The sequence below is a fragment of the Pleuronectes platessa genome, chromosome 23 (assembly GCF_947347685.1).
Source record: "Pleuronectes platessa chromosome 23, fPlePla1.1, whole genome shotgun sequence".
In the NCBI taxonomy this organism is placed as follows: Eukaryota; Metazoa; Chordata; class Actinopteri; order Pleuronectiformes; family Pleuronectidae; genus Pleuronectes; species Pleuronectes platessa.
In genome coordinates this window covers 10,362,160-10,384,797 of record NC_070648.1, presented here as the reverse complement: position 1 = coordinate 10,384,797, position 22,638 = coordinate 10,362,160, and the positions used below count along the sequence as shown (strand labels likewise).

The 22,638-nt window shown below is 42.6% G+C and overlaps 1 long non-coding RNA gene across 2 annotated transcripts; it reads left to right on the top strand.

The window, feature by feature from the left end:
* The first annotated feature begins 303 nt into the window (after window positions 1–303).
* LOC128430293 (uncharacterized) lies at window positions 304–20,900 on the top strand. 2 transcript variants are annotated; one of them, XR_008333989.1, is made up of 6 exons: window positions 304–474; window positions 3,922–4,038; window positions 7,222–7,325; window positions 14,159–14,343; window positions 14,525–16,749; window positions 19,669–20,900. It is a non-coding gene; the product is annotated as an uncharacterized LOC128430293 (long non-coding RNA). The 2 variants fall into 2 exon arrangements; XR_008333990.1 differs by lacking the exon at window positions 3,922–4,038.
* The last annotated feature ends 1,738 nt before the right edge of the window (window positions 20,901–22,638 follow it).

Genomic DNA, 22,638 nt, shown 5'->3' with positions numbered 1-22,638 from the left:
GAGACACACTGTTACACACACACAACATCCTCGTGCCTTTAAACCCCGTACCCTTACACACGCAAAAATCTAATTACACAACCTCAACTTTGCCATGTCCTGTAGTATAATCAATGCATTGCCTCTGAGTAGCATGTGGTCACACAGCCCCCTCCCCCCCTAGCTAGCTTATTTGTGCAGCAAGTAAAACACTCTGTGTGAATTTACACAGTAAAAATACAAATATAACTGTGGTGAGATGACAGGAAATGACTTTGCATCCATGTGATGTTATCGAGAGGCCGTTGACAGTTGTGTAGGAAGCCCATAACAAAACCAGGTTTGTTTATTGTGTTGTTCACGCATGTGGGCTGTGAATAAGTTCCAGTTGTATTTTGTGCTCTTAAAGTGTTCACCGTCCAATCCCAGTGCAGTCGCCTCCAGGTTCCAGGGGGAAGTTACCAAGTGGTACGACAAAGCAGGAACTCAAACAAGGTGAGACACGCAAACACACACACACACACACACACAAACACACACACACACACCTTGGTACTCCGTCCGTATCGCATGATCCCTGATGTTTGAGACAGAACGTGCCTACAGTATATCTCATGCCTCCTGCTGAGGAAACCACCCTAACCACTGATAAATTAGAACAAGGAAAAACTGGAACCAAAGACAGAAATGAAGAATAGAAAGAAAAAGATTTGATTAAACCATGGGCTCATATAGCCTCCATCAGTCTTCTGTTACAGCCCATAGCTCAGCTCGCTCATTCTTCATGCTGCTGTTCTTTCACTGCATAATTAACCGCAGCAGTCCTCTCAGAAATGGGTGGAATTATCCAAATCACAATACAGCTGAGGGACACAGACTGTTGTGCCTCCGATTCTGTAGGAGAAGTTTCCTTCTGCACATAATTGCAGTGAATTAAATTGCTGTGACTGTCTGGACATTAAATATTAATTGTCTCAGACTGCCGCCCTTATGCTGCTGATCCCCACTAAATGGGACGCTTTACACAGACGCCATTTGTCACACTTATTTGCTGTCATCTCATATTTGTTCCCCTGCTAAAAGTCGCTCCCTTATATCTGCATCTTTGTCTAGCACTCCAATATCAACAAAGTGACATTTAGAGTGTGAAGGCAGAAGTAATTCTTATTCATTAATCCCTCTGAATCAAATTTCTGTTTTCAAGCCTTTCCATCGGCCTTTGTAGAATCTGAACTGGGAGCCCCATCACCACTTTGGTGCCACCACCATTGTTAATGGTTGATTATTTGCACCCCTAGTGTAACTCTAATATGCTGTGTTGCTAGAATACTCAATGTTTTTGTTTGATAACAATTGACTTTGACTATAAAAATATCCCTTTCCGATCTTTGCGGCCCCCCAGTGGACACTGAGAAGGCACTTAGTCCACCTTGAAGTACCTCCTTACATCCACACTGCTCTATTGTTGGTGGAGACAAGCTCTACTGGAGCACTGCCTGGCTCAGAAACACTACAGTAGTGTATAAAAAGCAAGAGAAAATCCTTTTCCGATTTTTCCAGCATGTTCAAGGTGCAGAGTGCAGGAGTGTCTCTTCCAAAGCCCACAAATAGATTTTGTGGGGTCAGAAAGGTCCTTGAAAGACCTGCTCAGCAGATACTGGACACAATTTACAGTTAATGACTCTCTTAATGATTTGGCAAAAAACAGGATAAAGACATTTGGGTCCAGACTTAATGACCTTAATTACCATTTTGATGTATTACCTCTGTCTTTGTACTGTTAATTCCTGTCCTCCTCTTCAGTCAGCTGCATTATAGAAAGTGACTTTTCTGTCCTTGGCTTTGGGAGCTCAGAGAAAGTTTGGTCTTTTTTCTTATTTGCATAGGGACTAAAATTTAACACAAAGGTAATTTAAGACAATTGAGAAACGTGATTGAAGCTGAATGGAACTACTTGTGACACAATCATTATTACACATATTGCCCCTCTAGAGTGCAAATTCTGTGATTGCTGAAAACCATAGCCTGTATATAAAGATGGATGACGCGTCTCCATACTTCCAACTCTTCAGAAATATAACTAAAATATCCTGGATACGAACGCTGCCATCTTGCATGTTTGGAGCCAGTCTGCACAGTAGCAATGGTCCAGTTGTGAGTCAGTGACAACCATCAATCACGATGTTTAATCTCGTTGTAATGAATCTATTAAATAAAATTCCATTTAACGGACATTAGGGTGATTAGAACTAACTAAAATCCCCCTATCCACTAACAAGGAGTAAACTGGGTTTATGATATATACTGCAGCCAGCCACCAGGGGGCAAGCGAGACACTTTAGCTTCACTTTGTGGTCTTCATGTTCTTTATGGTTGAAATTTGATTTTCTCCTATTTTACATTACAGTTTTTGTGTCTTTTAGCGCTCACCTGAATTTATGAGCCAGTAAAAAGTCGGTACAGGGTTCGATCGACCCTTCAACAGTGTCCTTTCCATTTCGATAACCATGGAAATGTTCATTCTTAATACAGCTGTAAAGTCAGAGCAGAGAGGTTGGCACTTGGCAGCAACAGCATTTCTATTGTATTCAGTTTTATGTGTGAATGAACAAAGTGATTGGTGGAGTACAACACAATGGTATAGAGTGTATATTCATTTTTATCAGTGGAGACAATTCTTTCCAGAAAACCTGTCCAAAAAAACTATAGAGGCTGACTTAAAGTCTGCCATCAGTTATTTCAGATAGATTTTCTTGAGGTGCTTTCCTAGAAATCCTTCAATTACAAGCAGTAAACCATGCAAAGTGATAAAAGTTAATAGGCCGAGGCAGATGTGACTCATCCTGATGTGGTAAAAACCTTATCACGGTTCAAATGTTTCAGTTCTACACAGCAGATGATGCACTTTTCTCCCTCTAGCACCATCAGTGCAGGTAATATATGAGAGCCAGGATCTGTTCATGATTCTAGGACCACTTCTATATTTTTATCTTTAAGAAAATGCATTAAGTATCTCCATTCTAATTCCAGAAATGTCTGTCTGTCATTCAGACATTCATCGAACTCCAGAGATTCTCCACACTTTGCATACGTGAAAACAAATGTCAGAGTGAGAGCCTCCGGATTATCCTTGGACTTTCTCCTGCTGTCTGCCGAGTATAAAGTCTGCAGAAAGGCAGGAGAATCTGACGTGAGAACAGGGAGATCCCCTGCTGTGTCCTCATACATGTAGACGATACTGACAAAGATGTCTGGAGAGATTGCGGTGATAAGTGCCGACACCAGTGTCTGTGTATAAATCATAAAACCAAGTGGAATTTAAACATTACTTGCTGCCTCCTCCTGTTGCACCAGGTTGCTCCACCTCTCAACTGAACAATGTGGAGGATTTGTTGTTGCTGTGAACGCGTCTGTGCAGAGAACCTCCCGCTGCGTTGTGAATGTGTGAAAGGCAAACTGTGGATGAAGTCTGGACCCAATTCTCCGCACTATGTCCGCAGGTCATGTCTGAAAATGGCTTAAGTGGAAGTAATTTCTTGTGAACTGTTCATCCTCTATCATCACAACGTTCATCATTAATGAAGATTGAATAAAGCAGTCTGTGGGGAGTGCATTTCCTCCACTAAACTACAGCAGTGGTGAATAACTGGGTCAAACAGTAGGTCAAATTTGCCCTCAGATCTTTTTTATAATTTACTTACCTTCGTTATGGCAACAACATTCACAGAATCACTTCCTGTTTGGCAATTTCTCTTGCGAAGTGAAAGCACAACATTTGTTTTGTTGCTGCAGTGCAATTATTTTTGAAAAGCTGTGAACTTGGATCTGGAGATTGTGCCGATTGCTTAACAGACCTCTGGAATAGCCTACTTGCAATGTATAGAAAAATAACAGCAGGTCAGTTAATCATTATATATAAACCCCATACGCGTCTACCTGTAGGTGTGAGATGCTGTCAGAGTCTGCCAGTGGAAACTCCTTGTTCAGCTCCCTGATGGAGCGAGTCAGGAGCAGCCTCCTCACCGTGCTCCTCCTGCGCCCCATAGAAGAGCCCTTCAGGTAGATTCTGACATTGCTTCTTGCATCACACACTGTGCCCTAAATGAGCTGGTGCATGATATTTTCCTGGCTCCCCTTCTTTTCTCCTCTCCCCCTCTTATCTCCTCCGCTCTTTGACAGTCGTGTTCTCTCTTGTTTCACACTGTTCTGACCCCCAGTCCTCGATAAGTACATTAACACAGATGAATAGCCCTGCGTGTACAACCATAATCAGAGCAGAAAATTTCATCTGCTAATGTGTTTGGCTAGGTACTCACAGTGCTCGTACACCAACTTCCCAGCCGTCCACACACAGGTTTATGAAAAAGAGCACGGTATGAATCACAGTGCCTCCAGGCTGAAGAGCCTCAGCACTTAATTGCACTCCAGCTTCTCTCTCGCAGCTATGTGTGAGTCGGTGGGTATGCAGGTTTATATATAAATCTGACATGTTGCAGGGCGCTTTTATAACGTAAGAAAAAAACTTCTAACATGTAAACAATTCGGCTGCCGCATACTTCACATCATAAGGTTCTGGGAAGTAAAAACATCTCTACGCAGTTGTTTTTCTCTGTTAGTTTGCCTGTGGGTGGAAACAAAGATATTCTGAGGTGGATTTAGTCGATAGCTGTTAAAAGTTAAATTTTCTGATCCTCTCATTCTGATACTTTTGCTCTTTACATGTTCAAATTATCAAGTTTACCCCTCGTATTTTCATATTATGTTAAAAGGTGATCTATATAAACCGTGTACATTTGATAAGGTGACAACAAAATCAGGAATCTAAAGAAACATTGGCCTCTGTTTGTGTCCTTGCATTAGACTCACTGGTCAATTTGTCAGGATTGAAAAATCACATTTAGTTTTTTATCTAGATGAACATTGCAAATTGGGATTGGGCTAAGCTGCACTCCCTTTATTTACAAAGAAGTTCAATCAGGAGGAACAAATGAGAATGAATGTACGTTTGCAGTGAAAACGAGGAAGAGACTTTGGTGCTCAGACCCCAGCAGGAAGTGTGGAACACCATGGAAACCGCCCTATGAGGTAGATGCTTTGGATTTGATGGAGACTCTCCCTGGAGTGTAGACACTGGTGGTGGTGATGAGGACTAGAGCATGAAGCTGGGACGTCACACAAGGCTTCTTATTGGACGGCGTGAAGGGAGATGACAGGTTACATCAGATGTCCTGGTGCTTCAATATTCTGCTACTTCCATCCAACTTTTTGTGGATTTTTTGCTGCCTCTCTTTATTTGGATCAAAGTTCCCTCATGTTTTATGATTTTTCTGTTGTTTGCACTTTGTTCATTGGGGCCACCTAAATGACAAAGAGATGAAATGCAATAAAGCGGTTCAACCACATCCTTCAAATACACAAAATGATTCTCCACAGTACCTCTCAGCAGCTCCTCCTGATTGCACTGAGGACAGAGGGTCATGCCCCCCCCCCCCCCCCTTGAGTCAGTGCATTAATGACTGATTGACGCTTGGTGTCGAGCAAATGAGGTCTGGTAAGCTAGGTGATGGTGTAACAAAGACCTGAGGCCTGCTCTAATTGTAAATGACAGGGTGGACACTGCGGTTGAGAGCGTCATCTGTCTGCACACACACACACACACACACACACACACACACACACACATTTTTGTATTCCTGATTCGCTCACTCGCACACACACTCACGGCCTGGTTGTAATTAGTGGCACAGGGGTAGTGGTCACACATAATGCCACTAATTGGGCTGGCAGGCACCATTACCCAGAGCTAATCACCATTCTCTGGGTGACAAGGCGTCCTGACCCTCTGACCACGAGTTGCGAGGCAGACCCGTATCACAGCTCGAGCTCCGGGAAGCCTCGCTGCCGCACCAATTAACCAACTCACCAGACTCACCCTGTGTGTATCAGGCAGACTTTGCAAATACCCAATTTCCTGGCAGTGCTTTGAATTGGGTGGGGGTGTATAAGGCTAACCGGCGTTCGGCTGAAAGTCAAAAGTACGACCTCCCTTCATCCCTACCTGTTACCCCTTGACAATCTGTGTTCACGTGGCTATGATGGGAATTATTATATCTTCCAAAAAAAACACATTTAAATAAAAATCCCCTGATGTTTGTGTGTCACTGCCTGTTGGATGTGCCTCATTGAGGCACTGGATGGATCTCAGAGCGACTCAGAGATGCCCGGCTGACATCCGGAGGTTTTGTCGCCATTGAACATAAGTCCAGCAGCATTTGAATGAGAGAGAGAAGGAGAGATAGGGAGGATAGAGAGGGAGGTGGCTTTCTGTCTGAAATTAAGGCAGCTACCTGAACATGGCTGAAGAGGAGCAGGGAGCTTTTTCCAGCTTTCCACACCAGGAGGCTTTCATTTTCGTGCCCATTAAACATGACCTGACTTTAATTACATTTGCAAAGCTTTCAAGAAGACCTCATTTAAATTGAGGGTTTTTTAGCCCTTTTTCACGATGCTTGATTTTGAGCTTTGGCTGTTTTGTAACGTAAGAGAGCAATAGCTTTAATACACTCTTTGCAGAATGTAAAAATTGTACAAATCTGGATTGAGCTGTATTGTTTTCATTATAGTGTATTACTATCGGCCATATGATGAGCTGATTAACCTTAGTGAACACGTTTCCTGGCTCCTGCTCCAGTTTATCTTTGAAGGTTTTTCTTTATACACCTGAAGATCTCTGAACACCTGGACAATTCTCATCTATCTGATATTGATCATTTGTACGTATACAATTACGTATTTTTTTTACAATCTGGAGGATTAATTCCCCCCAAAACTCTCCTTGTATCATCTGTCCTTTGATTTCTCTCTTTACTCAGTTCACAGTAGCCAGCTTTCTAACTTTTACTAACAGTCCTTAATCAAACAATCAATCATTCAAATTGAATTTGTCCAGCCCATATTCATAAATCACAATTTACCCTGATAGAGCTTAACAAGGTGAAACTTCCTCTGCCCCAAACCCTGAACCAGAGCGAGGAAAAACTACCATAATAACCCAGAAACCTCAGGGAGTCACATATGAGGGATCCCTGTGTAACTGAGCATATCGATAGAATAACAATATTGACATCATTCATGAGAGAAGAGAGTAATACATAGAGAGGTGTATCAATGTTCAATACCAACTGTGTGTGTGTGTGCGGTGCGTGTGTGTGTGTGTACGTGTGTGTGTGTTGTCCATATCAGTAATGCGACAAGGGAGAAGGTGGACGTCAGGAAGCAGATGGTCCAGTTAAAGGAGAGATGTAACTAGTACCTGTCCATCATTGTTGGCAGTGGAGCAGCAGAAGGTAAGTTTGTGTTGGACCTAATATTGCAACTAAAACATTTTTTTCCTGTAACATGAAGCTGACATTTTCTATATACAAGCATAAACTCTTTGGAATTACCAGATTGATTCTGCATTGATTGGTAAATGGGATCTGATCTTTATCTAAGTCAAATGCAATGTGCCTAAGTTTGAACACAATTATGGTCTTTCATGTCTTTACATTAATATTGCTGGTGGAAAAAGTACGAAAGCTTATCGAGAATATATAAAAATAATAAATTAAATTGAAAAGAAAAACAAATTTATTCCACAATAGCATTAACATTTTCCACAAATGTGAATGTAATAGGAACAAAAGGGCAATTATCTACTTTGCATTTTCATTTTCACGTACTTACATTGCAGTTTGTCAGTTGTTTAGTAAGTAGGATCTTTCCAGCATTTAAAAACTTATGTCTTACAAATACAATCATGAAAGGAAGAAATTTTCCTACAGCACTTTAGACAAGTGAATAGTGTAGCCACGAAAGCCCATTTAGAACATTTAATCTGTAAATGTCATGCTTTCCATTTACAGGAAAAAAAGCTCATGAATTAAAATGTGATTCAGCAAGTGTACTAACTGTATACCCTGTCATCATGTTCTCACTTATTTTGTCCTGTCTCATTGGCACTTGAGTGTCTGAATAGCAAAAGGACGTGACAAAGATTAAGTCCGTGGCTGTGTCCCCCAGCACTGGTATAGTCAGAGATTCAGGCTGTCAGGATCCTCCAGGGCAAAAAGCCCACCTGGGCGGAGGCCAAGAGCCAGCTGGGAGGGAGACAGCGGCAGCTCAGGATGAAGGGATGAATAAGGGAAGGAAATTGAAAGGAGAGATGCAGGGAGACAGAGCCATTTGGGCTTGACAGAGAGGAGATTGGGAGTGTGGCAAAGAAACACAGAGAAAATGGGAGAACTAAAGTGCACTAAAAATGAGTGGAGCCCAACCTGACAAGCAGAGATTGTGTACAGTCACACCGTGCATGGAGGGGAGCGCGGAGGAGAGGAGGACCTGCTGTCGTTTACTTTATCTTGGTACCTAAAGGAACATTTGTAGTATTTTCAACCTGCAGGTTCATTTTTTTTTACCATTTTACTTTGGCATCAAGGCTAAATTGGGGAATTGATACGAGCATCTAAGGATTATCTAAGGATTATAAGCAAACAGCGATGTGCTAAATTTAGGTAAAAATTTCTGATAACCCGAGTGCTAATTTGAAAAAAAAGCCATTTTCAATATATAAAAGGGGTTCAAGAAGTTGCAGGTTAAAATGTGAATTTCACTTTGAAATGTTGGTGTCTTTGCACTGAATGCAAACTATACAGTTATCAGCTTTTATTAGACTTTATCAAAGTGCAAGTTTTCATTAGAACACAGATCAGTCCGTTTAATATAGACAACAAACTGGATGAAAAAGACTAGCGAGGTATTTTTATGGGTTGTTCTGGGTTTATCAGCTCACCTTATGTATATTTTTCCCCTGTCTTCATTCAAGAGTGTGGTCTTTCAGTTTGCCACGTTGATATTCGCTTTCACACCAAACCCTGCGCTCACACTTAAATGGACCCTGCTTGTATCTGGATTTCCTGCGCTCCAGCTCTTCTCTTCCCATCGCTTCTGTGAGCGCTTGAAACCTTTGCTCTCGACAAGTCTGTCACAAATAACACACCAAATGAATGCCAGGTGAAGTGATGACAAGTGAAATTACTTTTGCCGTTGGTGCTGTTCCCATGAGAGACAGAGTGGCGTCTGGTTTGTTTTTGTAGTTGCTAGCAGCAGTGTTGCCATAACCTGAAACACGTGGAATCCCTGATTGTGCCGCTTCATGACGATTGGATTTGCTGGAATCCTGCTCCATGGAGAAACTGGTGTTCCAATAAGGAACCTGGTTAAACTAAGCGCCCGTACAGGACTCTCAAAGACACAAGGCTAACACAACCACGTCGAAGGGTGGGGCGGTTCCACTTGTTAACACTGCGCCTGGCATTCTGTTGGTTGGGGAATTTGAGAGAGGTCGTTTCATTGGCAGAGTGTGAGCGTGAGGAGAAGAGCTGAAGCTGCAGTGCAGGAAATACAAGCAGGTTATGTCCAAGTGTGAAGGCAGGGTTTTGAGTGAGAGTGTTACAAAATCTGAACGTGAAATCAACGAGTCCTGCTCTCAAACTGGAAGACCAAAAAAACATAGCCTTGAATCTATAACTTTCCCTGTACACACCTCCTGTACATCTGAGATAGATGTAATTTGTTTTATATTAGACATCTTCCCCTTGCTTGTGGATTAAAACCTTGACTATTTTTATTTTGTGATTTATTTTGTATTATTTACTTTACTATTTTTGCTTTTCAAAGAGAATTACAGCAGGTGAAAATTGACTGCGGAGAAGTCGAGAGATAAAGTCACACATCTAGAGGAACATCAGGTTATGGCTCCCTTTTTTAATTAGATGCTGCTTACAGAAGAAGATGTGATTTGTGGAAAATAATTTTCTCGAGTGCTCTAAAATATGATGAAGTTTGCCGGCGCGCAGGTGAAATGTGTCCCCTCTGACTCGCTGAGCTAAATATTCATCTCGATGATCTCAGTACTGTAACCATCGAGCCGCGGGAGGCAAAAAAAAACAGAGATAAAAACACATAAAACACAAAGCTGTGGGGGCATTTGGGGAGATCTCATAGAAGGTCAGAAAACACGAAAACATTTATGTCCTTATGAGAACAACTCAGCCTAGGAAATGAATCAGGCTGATAGTCGTAAAAGAAAGTCACAGAGGAAAACACATTTCCACTGTTTCCTGGTCTGTGCGTCCTTCAGGGTGTTTGAAGAGGAAAATGTCGGAGTGAACTTGGAGAAGGACAAAATGTTGATGTTGATGATGAGACACACCAGTGAGATTGTGGATAGCACACACACACACACACACACACGTACACACACTTTTTACTGGTCTGTGCTCTCTGCCTTCTCAGGTGCAGGAGTTACAGATGTTCACTATGGTTCATTACCTCCTGCAAGGAGGTGTTTTCATTGCTGTCCGACTGTTACAGCTGGATTACGCAAAAACTACTGAACCGATTTAATTCAAACTTGGTGTAAGGATGGGGTATGTGCCAAGGAATTATTCACTTGCAATTGGAAAGGCTTCCATTAAGGATCAAAACTCCAAAATAGGGCGTTTGTCGAGATTTGGGGACATTTTTCAAGAAATATTGAACAAATCTGGAGTATTTAGTGGAGGACTCATGTCTGAGTGTTTACAATTTGGTGCAGCTTGATTGAATTTAAGGAAACGTCGGGGCCTTGGCGGAGGACTGTGCCCTTTTCGATTTTTAGACAGATTTCCTGTCCACACCTAAAGCAGTGAGGGACTAGGACAGTCGACACTTCCTCGTGGTGGTGTTCTCCGCTGAGTCAGCGTTCAGTACATTACACTTGAGTTGTTATAAAGGGTTAATTGGTTTGGATTAGCTGTAGTCCAGTGAGCACACTGAGGCAAAGACACTTTGGAATTAGGCAAACAGAACTTTCACAGTTGCACTCTGGGTAACACTGGCCCTCTTGCATTTCTGCTCGACAGTGTGACTCAACTCACGTCAAACTGACTTCATAGAAGCAAACACAGGTAGAACATCACAATCCCAGGTGTCACTCAGCAAAATATGATCTAACATTATGATGTTACTCGATATAATATCGAGTGACAGTAAGTGAAGAAGCAAATAACAGATTGTCATCTTTTTGCATGAGGAACATTTTAATTTAAACATCTCAGTTAAAAGCTCTGTCTCTCTTTATGTTCTGCTCTGGATCATTCTTGGTCCTCAGATGAATATACTGTAAAATACTTCCCTCTTTTCAATGCCTGGTCCTGTATTTGAGGCTATACGTCTCCTGCGAGTTGCCATAAATCAGCAGAAAAGTTGTTATTAACAAAGTCCCGTTTTACAAACTCACATACCTGAGAAAACTAAAGAGAAGCTGTTGCTGATGCACCTTGTCTTGTCCGGTTTATTATGTTCTTATGGAACGTACAGTTTGATGGTTGCAATAGTATAGGTTTGCTTTCTCCCTGCAGGGCGTCTACTTGTGGACGAGTCGCTCTTCATTTGCCTTTCTGTTTCATGTACCATGTGCATTATGCTTCATGCACTAACATCAGGTTGTGTCTTCTCATTTATCAAGAGGTAGATCATCAGAGCTGAGCACTTGAGTGCATCAAGGATACAAAGATCAAGTGCAGGTTCAACCTCATTAGACCAGTTCTGTCTTTACTGTTGCATATTGCAGTTCATGATATCTACAATACCATTCTGACTACTTCAAACTTAAATGAATGCAACATAAATTCGGCGAATTCAATATATATGAACTTGAAATCAAGTAAGGGTTAAATTGTAGATACCTGAAACTAGAATTAATAACTGTAACACATTTTGAAAGAGCATTTGTATAGATAGCTTGTAACAGTATCTTTCTCCCTGGGCGAGCGAGTGAGGAGCAACAAAAACTTAAAGCAGCTTGGAGGACTTCACTGTCCTTTGAGTAGGGGTGGAAACTGCTGGAGCTTCAGTGCACCCTGCCTCCATTCACCACCCGAGGCAATCACACATGTTGCCTGTGCCGCCGGTCACCTCCCATGTTCTCTCACCAAACTTTCCACTACATCTCTTTAAAGCAATTTAGTCCCAAGCATCAACAGGTTGGGGAAAGTAATCGGTGTATTGAAAACATATCGCCTCTTCACGAGAACATGAGCCCGTGCTCAGGCTTTCATTCCATAATGGAGACCAGATTGTCTTGAACTGCCAGTGGAGTGCATTATGGTCATCTTTGAAAAAGGCTCTCCAAATCTGAAGGGATTTACTTTGAGCAGAAATCAGATAAGACATCAGTGGAGGACAGCTAGGCAAAGCTACAAAGAAAGTTTACAGCAGCTAATATATCTTTCCTGTTTCCCAAAGCCACGGCGACTTCTGTTTTCGTTTGCTTTTTGAACCCTTTCTGAACTTAACTATCTTCATGTGTGTATACGGTCCGTGTGGCATTCTGTGTCCTCTCCTCTAATCTGTAGCCGCGTTTACGTTATATCACATTATAGTAATAGTCAAGCAAAGAGCTCAAACAAAGTTAAATTGCATCGTCCCAAAAATGTGATCATTTAACAAGATTACCCACCATATGAAAACGAATGAATAAATTCATATTATGGAAGATTTTTTTTTCTTCTTTCTCTCCTCAACTAGTAAGCTTGTCTACACGAAAAGGGGAAACCAATGTGCCATGTGTTCATCAGCGTCTATGTTAGTATGTTTGTCACATTGCTGAATCTTTGGCTTTATGTGTGACAGCTCCCCTCCAGATTGAAGTGCAGATTGATTTGCAGGTCTCTTAACACTAAACCAAAAGCCTGGGTAGTCCGCATCCTCCGAACAATTTAAAGAAATCAATTATTTTATTTAGTGAGCATTTGCACCATTTTAAGGTAGAGTACATTCAGAGGAATTTCTTTAGGAAACAAATACTGTAGCCACAGAGTTCCTTTGTGTATTCCTTTAAGTCCTGAATATGTCGTCAAAGGAGATGCTGAGAAAGATTGATGTACTATCAAACAGGGAGAGTGAGGGGGTTGGCTGAAGGAGAATGAGTGAGTAAGTCACCTCACAATTTGTCCACCCCCGATCTTTAGGTCTCAATCGTTCCCATCCTCCTCCATCTTTTCAAAATGTCCCTCGTCTCCACGGGACCTTTCCTCTGTCGCCTTTCTTTTTCTCCGTCCAATTTCTTCCCAGTGTGTGCCATTCACACACTTTCTCCCTCTTTGGTCTCTCTGACCTTTCATGCTCCCTCTCTCTCTCCTTCTGTCCCTCGGTCCTTTGCTCTGCTTCGTTGCCCCCACTTCACTCAGCCGCCAGTTCACAATGTGGCCACAGCGTGACATTTGGGGACAATTGCGTCGTGGCACTTATAGATTGCAACTGCAGTGTTTCAGAGTGACATATTTGTCTAATGGCCTGGTAGCCTGTTCCTTCTGACTTGCCAATAATCAGTGACCCTCTCTGTTTCTTTGTCCACCCGTCCACAGGTCCACAGGAGTAGTAGTAGAACTGTACAACTTTCAGAAAGTACAACTAAAAGCCATTTGAAAATCATGTTTGCTTGCTTTTAGAGAATATATACCAAATCACTGTGTAAGTTGTATGTTATCTGTCCAAAAAAAAAATCTTCCCATTGTGAATAAACCGTCATTACAGCTCTTTATTTTAATCCAGTAATCCAGATTTTTCTGTTTTGGAACTAAATGAATTAGCAGTAAATCATATCTCTTAACCGCTGTTTGTATATTTAAAAGAATTTTGACATTCCGACCTACAGTTTAAACATTTTTAAAATAATATTTCTATATAATCAATTTGAAAGAGGTTTCGAGCGACTGGAAAACAACTGAAGCACGGTGGTGGACACCAAGCAGCTACTAAAGAGGTCAGGTGCAAGGAATGAGGGACTGAGGGAGAAGGACAAGGAAGGGAACAGACCATAATCTATACTATTTATCCGTTAAGGGTGATGGGGAGGCTGGAGCCAATCAGAGCTGATATTGCGGGGCCAACATAGAGAGAAACAATCATTCATACACCCCTTCACATCTATGTGTCCAAGTTAGAGTAATCAATGAATTTATCGTGGTCAGTCTTTGGACTGTGGTGGGAGCATCCATCCATTCATTTATTCATCCATCCATCTATCTATCCATTCAACAATCTATTTAGCGTCTCCAATTAACCTGTCCCCAACCTGTATGTCTTTGAACGGCAGGAGGAAGCCGCAGTACCTGGAAATACCCACGCAGATACCGGGAGAAGATACAACTGCAAACAGACACAAGAACATTATGGCTGTGAGGCTACAGTGCCAACCGCTGCACCACCGTGCCACCACAAGGAAGGGATGTGGAAGGGAACTGTGGAAATTGAAAAGAGTTGTCTGGAGAACGAGAGGAGGTCAGGGGCAGAAGAAGCAGCAGCTGAGTTTGTTGACATGCTCGGCAATCAAGTGTTACCATCGTCTGTGATGTTAGATTTTATGCTACAGTCATTATGTGATAATTAGATGCCTAAAATGATATATAATTGGTCTTTCTTTTCTTAAAGCCGCACTAATCAGTGTTTCTTCCTTTTTCAGTGGATCCGATGTGGATCCTACAGAGAAATATCACCCAGCTCTGCCGCTTCCCACAAAGATGGATTGACAGCGATGCCGAAGATTTCGTGTAATATGGGGAGTACAGAGAAAGAAGACAAATAATAAGTGGTTGGCAGACAGCGAGGAATCCGAGGAGCCATCGCAGGGGGATGTGGAGGGAAGGAAGAGCGATGAGAGGGAGGGAAATGGGGGGGAAATGGGGACTGATTAAAGATGAGAGGGAGTGCTGAGGTCAGTGTAAAAAATATTTAAAGATGGAGACATAGAGGAAGGAGGGAGCAGAGGGAGGATTAGTAAACATTTGATCATCAATTTAGACAGAATAAATGTACAAGTGAAGACTTTGCAGAGTACATTGTTCTCTTTTTTACAGACTGTTCAACGTGAAAACAAGCCAAGAATACAGAGCAAAGAGTGAGAAGAGGAAGGCTATTTAACACAACTGGGTATTGTGGAAATGCACAGTGGAGGTGGAGAGTAGACTGGAGGAGAGACTAATTCCACTGCACCAATGCTGATGGATGGACTAAAGGAACCTTATTTTTACCTTATAAATGTTTTATTCCTAGATCCTCCAAACTATTAACCGCTTCCCCTTTGTTCCTCTACTCTTCCTCTCTTCCTCTCCCCTCACTCCACCACTTCTAAGCTCTCTGCTGGGATCAAACTTTTAGAGCAGCTCCGACTTTGTTCGTAGTCAGCATGTTCTCAAAATTGCAGCTAAAGCTTTGTCACGTTCGGTGTGTAACCTGCCTGCACACGATGAAACCCTGGACAGTACGAATCAACGACACTCCATTCACACTGAATGCATGCAGGCCTTGTGTTTGTTCTGTAGATCTGCACGCGATGGCAGATACAGATTCAATCCGTTTTGTGACATAGTTCCTGGGTTGGATTTGATTTGATCTGTATGAGTAATTTTAGCTTTAGTTTTGTCAATTTAGCTTAGCTCAGTTTCCTATACATAGACTATATTAGTCTATATATTGAGATTTATGAAGTGTCTCATCTTCCTCTTCATTCTACACAAATTAAGCCGAAACATTGCATGTATAATGGCAGCCATCTTGCTCCGATGTCATTTGGAGCCAGAGTCTGCACAGTAGCGATCGGGTGGGGGAGTCGAGTCATTCGCAGGCTCACTTGGTGTGTTTTGAGTTCTACAAGCTGCTGCTCAGTCAACATGGGCGAGTCCATGAAACACAGAGCGCTCATGAACATCGTGTTCACATCCCATTGGATTTTATAATTTTTTAATCATACGGACAACCCACTCTTAATGTCCTGAAACACCTTCCGCTGTGAGTTCTGTCTAGAGGTTTAGTCTCCCCCCCCTTGAACACAGCCCCTGTGTCTTAGCAATTATAGAGCTGGAGAAGCTGCCCAGCTTCCATCCACTGCAGCACCTCGGAGACAGGAACCTTTGCTTTGCCACCACGAGCGTGTGTGTTACTGGAGGTTTTTCATTGATTTACTGCTGCAGTGAGTATATTCCTCCCACTAGTGACAATAAAGTTAAAGTGAAGTCAAGTGTGAGCGCTGGTGCAGGAGAGTTTGAAAGAAGCAGCTTGCGTCTGCTTGCGTCTTCATCAGGTTCCTCCTGCTGTGAACCGAAACGTTTCAAGGTTCTGCTTAAGTGTGGCTGTGACAGCCGAGAACAACTGTGTGCTTTCTGTGTTATTCTGTGTGTTTATATTACACCCGGGCGATGATGAATACGTGTCTTCTCCCCCTGCTTTTTGTATTCTTCTGACAACTGAGGATCTATTCATGGCTGACTCACTCAAAAGAGTAGAGAGCAAGAGAGTGTGTGGGTTTTTTGGATATCTGTCACTTACTTCTGTTGCTTTATTCCATGGGTGGGAATTAGATTTGACAAAGTCGAGCTCAATATTAATGTGATCACAGGAGGATTTTGTTGCTGCCGAGATTTCCTCTCCCCTCAGCTCAGAGTAGAGTCTGGTGTTGATCTGCCTCGGCTACGGAGGCCATGATTCATGAGTCGAGATAACTCGATGAAAGTTTCACATGATTAATGAAAACATACATTAAACATTCCTCTTTCTCCTTACACCTCCACAGCTCTGCTCTTCATCTCAAGCCTCTTCAGACAAGAACTCCGGAGTATGACCAATGGATGGCTCCAAACCTTCTCTGCTCAGACATGTTGACAGCAACACAGAAATCTCCGGAGGCCTCAGGTGAGGTGTGGCGCAGGATGCAACAAACACATTCCGCTGTGGAAATCACCTGTTTTTGTTTACAGTACAAAGATACTGGCATCGGCCCTTAGCACTTGAAGCTCCCTTGACATCTTTGTGTGCGTCTTCTATGTGTGTGGCTTCTCTTTTTCATCCTGAGATATGTCAATTTTTTGTGTGTCTGTCCTTTGTTAGAAACGTCATTAACAAGGAGGCTCTCACTCGACCTACAGAGAATCTCTAGAGTTCAGTGCACGTCTGAAAGCAGCTATAGTTTCTTCTCGGCAATATCTCACCTGCCCTCTCCTGCCTTGCATCACCCCATCCATCCATTTCCCCCCTGAATTCCCTCTCCTCACCCTTCCTCCCCGTTTTTCCTATCTCTAGGTAATTTGAAGAGGAGCTGTAATGAGCTGCAGAGGCTGTTGATGGTTTGCCCCGGCGTCGGAGCCACAGCCGCCGAATCTCCTTCTGCCTCTGCTCCTTCTGCCTCTGCTCCTTCACTGTTAACAACCTCAGCACTTGCTTTGTGGATACCGCCCGCTCTCTGCCGCTCTACAAGCTGTGAGTGTCAGCTATTATTCCATCAGTCCCTGTTGTTCTTCTTCTCCATGTGGCCATCTCTCTCTCTCTCTCTTTCCCTCTCCCCGTGTCTGGTTCTCTGACTGAGTTCCCACACACACACACACACACACACACACACACACAGACACACACACACAACACCATAAGACCATATTTGATTGACTCTAATGGCTAAAATGGCCACCAGACTGAGACTTGGCGATGTCACTATGCGCAAGCAACACTCAGCCGTTGAGTTAAAGTGGAGACCTGCTTCAACTTTAAACAAATGTTTCCCACTTCTAACTTGGGTGGTTCTATTTGCGTATAGCCCACATGCAAACAGATTCTCTCAAAATCCCAACACAGAGTTACTGTTAGGTGTCGGGCGAGTTACACGGTGTTGGCTCATCCGTTTTCACTTTCTTTGCCCTTCTTTGCTGACTCTTCCCTCTGTCCTGTCCCCACAATGTGGAGGAATTCACCAGCAGGACTCCTCTGATCTGTGTGCTCTCTCCTGGGGGCTGCACCAGGGCCCTGCTGCATCTGGCTGAGGCCTCTGGCATGAGGAAGCACTTCCATCCTCTCTCTCTCTCTCTTTCTCTCTCTCTCTCTCTCTCTCTCTCTCTCTCCCCTTCTCTGGACGAGGGACAGGCCCCCATCGCCAAGAGCATGATATAAGAGGGCGTCAGAAACGGCACAACAACAATTGCTTTATCTTTTCTCCTTCCCACTCGTCTCTCTCTGTTTGTTCTGCGTCTTAGTCATGCTTTCTTTTTATTTTCCGACAAGTGTTGCTTTCAGGATCAAGTGTCATTTGTTGTTGACAAAGTGCAAAACATATTTGATGGATATTGGATTGATTTGGTTCATTCAGATGAATCATTCCATCCCCGTATCGACCCACTGTTCTCCAGCTCTCTCATGCTCATCAGCATGATTTGCAGCTGTTTCTTCTGCCAGTGGAGGCCTCACTGTCACTTGTTATGGTTTGTTGCCTCTCAGACACGCCTCTCTGTAGCTGGGGAAATGTCACTGTTATACATCAAGCAATTTGTTTGCCTGGGAAATTAGATTTTTATTGTCTTTTCTATGATTCATTTTCAACCTTACACATCCCACGTCTATGCCTTAGATGCACAAAAGTTACCCATAATGCCGTAGGCCCCTGTGGCATATAACCAAGTGCTAATTTGTACCATATATATATATAATATAATTACTGTATAGCAAATATGCCCTTCTCTATTTATACTGATGAATTGAAATGTGCTATGCGCAAAGTCAGCATACAAATATTAGTTGGGGTTTGGTCATCCCACTAAAACCTAAAGCCTGCATCCTCCTGCGTGTGAGCTGCTCTTCTAAAGAGTCGGGGTGGAACTTCAAATGTACAAGAGATATTCACCATCTTGTCCTATCTTCTAAAAATTGAAACACTTCTTAAACCACTTGCACTCTTGCAAGGTTTTTTGTTGTTATTGCAAGATGTGCGGCTTCATGCAATAAAGTCCTGGGATTTAGTCGAGCATAGAGGCATTCTTCTATTTGAGGAAATACAGTTGTCATACCAGAAACCTCCAGAAGCAGCTCAGCAGCAGACATGCTACTACACTACATGCCCATATCTCTGACTCCTTCAGACTTTTTCATGGGGCCAGTTTTCCGTTGTCGAGATTGATCAAACTTGTCCTGGCGTGTGCAGTAACCCTGCTTTGACCTCTACACTCGACAATATCCTGTGCATTACACACCTGATTGACTCATTAGGCCTCTCATTAGGTCTCTCATTAGGTCTCCCATTAAGCTTAGATGAAGTAAAAACTAGAAGCTACTTAAAATAAGACACCACAAGGCAGAAAATACAATCAAGGCCCATAATAACAATCTACAACGTACACTTAAGGATGACAATAACACTGCCCCCTGTCCTCATGATGATGTGAGAGCCAATATGAATGAACAGTCTTTATATCTTCTTTTCATAGCATCCTACTGGAAATGAGCCTGTTTCTACAGATGGGCTGGAACATTGTCTCTGACTTTAACGACGCTGACCTTAAAGACAGGGACTCATCTGGTACTAAAGGGGCCCAGTTTTACAGTGACAGCCATCAATCCAGTGAAGACTTTGATCATGATGTGATGGTGATTGAGTGCAGTTTATGCCTGGATGTCAGTAATCTGCTCTAAACCACAGATATAGACTTTAAGTCCAGCAGAAAGGCCAGTTAATACCATGTCAGAGGAAAGGCCGATTAGACTGATGGATAATGACGATGTAGTTGAAGTGCACGAGACGGAACAGTACTTACAGCCTTTGTTAAAATGTCTGTCTCCGTTGTCTCTTTACAGTTTCTGTCAAGTCCTCATAGACTGGATTGCTCGCCTGTGACTCGCGTCTCAAAGCCAGTGCGTTAAAATCACCGTCTTCATGCACGGGAATCTGCTGAGTCTGTACCTGGATGAGCACGAGGAGAGTCCCTGGGATGCTCTGACGTATCTCATTGCTGGGGTCAACTATGGAGGTCATGTCACTGATGACTGGGACGGACATCTTCTAACAACATACATCAGTGACTACTGCTGTGGTGCTGACATTACCCAGTCCTTCTGCAAGTGGGAAACAGACAAACAAACACACACACACACACTGTTCTGCCACAGCCTTGGCACGTTTCTTTATGTCTCTAATACTAGATTGAGCCCCACTTGAGATCTGCTATACTGAAATATAAAAACCCACTTTAAAGGTGCTATATTTAAAATGTACACTGCTCTAAATAAATGAGTGAATGCATCTATTTGTGTCAAAATGCATAATTTCCACTGATTAAAATAACAGTTTTTCTGAGAAAGCGCACTGCGGCTGCACTCAGCCGACAGAGGCCTCTCCAACTCCCCACTGAAGCTCGTGGAGGCGGCAGAGTGCTAGCACCACCACGTGGACAACCAGATGACATTATCCCGAGAAATATAGACACAGTGGCAGCCTGATGAACACTGACAGGAACACTAAGTCCTTGCTTTTCTTCATTTAATCACTTGCACAAATCCACACAGGCACCGCTGTCCACTAACTTCATTTGTAACCAAACAGAGATTTAAGGTCGGTAGAGCAGATAAAATAAAAATCTCTTATTTACAAAAGGGAAGATAAATCGAGGTCGTCCGGATTTTCTGCTGTCACTTGATTGAGCTGTAATGGCGTGATGAAGTCGTGAAGCCACATGAATAATTGAGCTCGAAAACAGTAAAACAACTTAGTATGCACATTAGAAGAAACCATCTTGTTATTGATTTGACTTTAATATAAATTATTTATTTTTACCCGGATAAAATGAATAATAGAATGTAAATATCTAAAGGCATTGAGGGGAAAAGAAAAATATAGTTGTAATGATTTTGTATTTTATTTACTAATATGTATGAGTCATACAGAAATTCTTCATGTGTCAAAGTTCATGCTTATTTACCAGCAAATTTCCAGGGATTTATCTGCTAATACCTGGATTAGCCTGTACCTGGACGACTGTGTTCTGGTGGGGATTACAGTCTCTACAATTTACAACTTACAAGTTGTAATAGAAGCTCGTGTAGAAGCTCTGGCCAAAGCTTAGAATGTGTGGATGTTGTCTTTGGTTGTGTGTGTTTCTCATGCTGTCAATCAGAAGATGAATGGGACACTCAGAGGTTGACTTACATGAGTCTTTGCTGCTGTCCTCAGTCATAAATCATATTTTGCTCTGAAATGTCAGGATATAGACTTGAAATAACATCACTATCAAATACATGGTTTTCAGCTGGAAGCAGAGTTTAAGGATTAACTCACTCTTTTATAATGCAGGACTTGTGGAATAAAGTTGCATATGAGTAAGATCAGTTGTGACGGACTGAAGCCTCGTTTCTGATTCATCTAGTTTTTCTTTCTTTTTTACGAGAGTGAATGAAACACTGTACCATTCCAGTAAACCCAGAATAGATCAAACTGACAATCAAATGTCCCACTGTAAGTGTTGACTGAAGACTGACAGCTGAGACTGGGTTTGTGTCTCACTTTGTCCCTGGAGAAGCTGGAGGAAGGGATCCAAGGCTCAGTGGTGATGTCATCCAGCTTGAAGAAGACCTTCATCTGCACCTGGACCAACACTGTGGGAGAAGGTGAACAAAAAAAACTCACACACAAGTTTACGCAGTCTAAAGATAAAAACCTTATCCCTAATCTTAACTATGACAAAATCATGCATAACCCTAACCCCTGTTTTACATTTAACCTTAAACACAACCTCGAAATTACATTACAAACCAGAATTTTATCCTCATGCCGTCTCCTGGTCCTGACAATCATGGTGTGTATGCTGCAAAAGGTCTTAGAGAAGCAACACACACACACACACACACACACACACACACACACACACACACACACACACACACACACACACACACACAGTGCATTCCTCTTAAACCGTTTTCTAAACCAAGTTCTTTCAAGGTTACCAATTCATTCTTTCCCAAATCACGACATCTAATTCTAAACTTCTCACTTCTCCACAGACGCACTCCTTTTTCCGCTGCTTTGCTTTTGTCTCACATCATAAAGTGGGCAGACAGACTAAAATACAGAAGGGCGGCTCGGATCAATAATGCTGAGACGGGTGCTGTTTGAAGAGTCAGTAGTCCTGAACAGAAGCAGACAGAAAGCACATGCTGAGTCAGTAATGATAGTATTATAAAGACGGTTGATTTAAAGAGGTAGCAAAACAAATATACTGATCAACACTTATCTTTGCTGCTGTCTTCAGCCGGTCCAGTAGCTGCAGGCCTGTCTCTGGACTGACTCACTGGCTTGTTATTGTGTTCCCTGTCAGCAGGATTACACAGAAAGTAACATACTGATTTGCACCAAACTGGGTGGAGGGATGAGACATGAGCCAGGGAAGAACTCGTTAAACTTTGTTGCAGATCTGGCCAAAGGGTCAGGTATAGGAACTTTTTTTTAAATATCTGTTAAGTGATTGTTCGGCCTTGGCAGAGATTCACACTAAATTCCATTCCAGTTAAAGGTGTATTTACACACACACACACACACATTGATGGGGCTCTGGCAGCATTCCAGCTGTCATTCTGTCCAAATGCTCCATTCTGGCTTCATTATCACTGGACCTCTCTTTACAGTGGAGAGAGAACACAGGCTGCTGTCAGCTCGGGTCAAGGGGCTGGAAAAGATTCTGACTAGAAGTGTATGTCTTTGTGTGAGTGGAGTGAATGACTCAGTGGAAGGTGTGTGTGTGTGTGTGTGTGTGTGTGTGTGTGTGTGTGTGT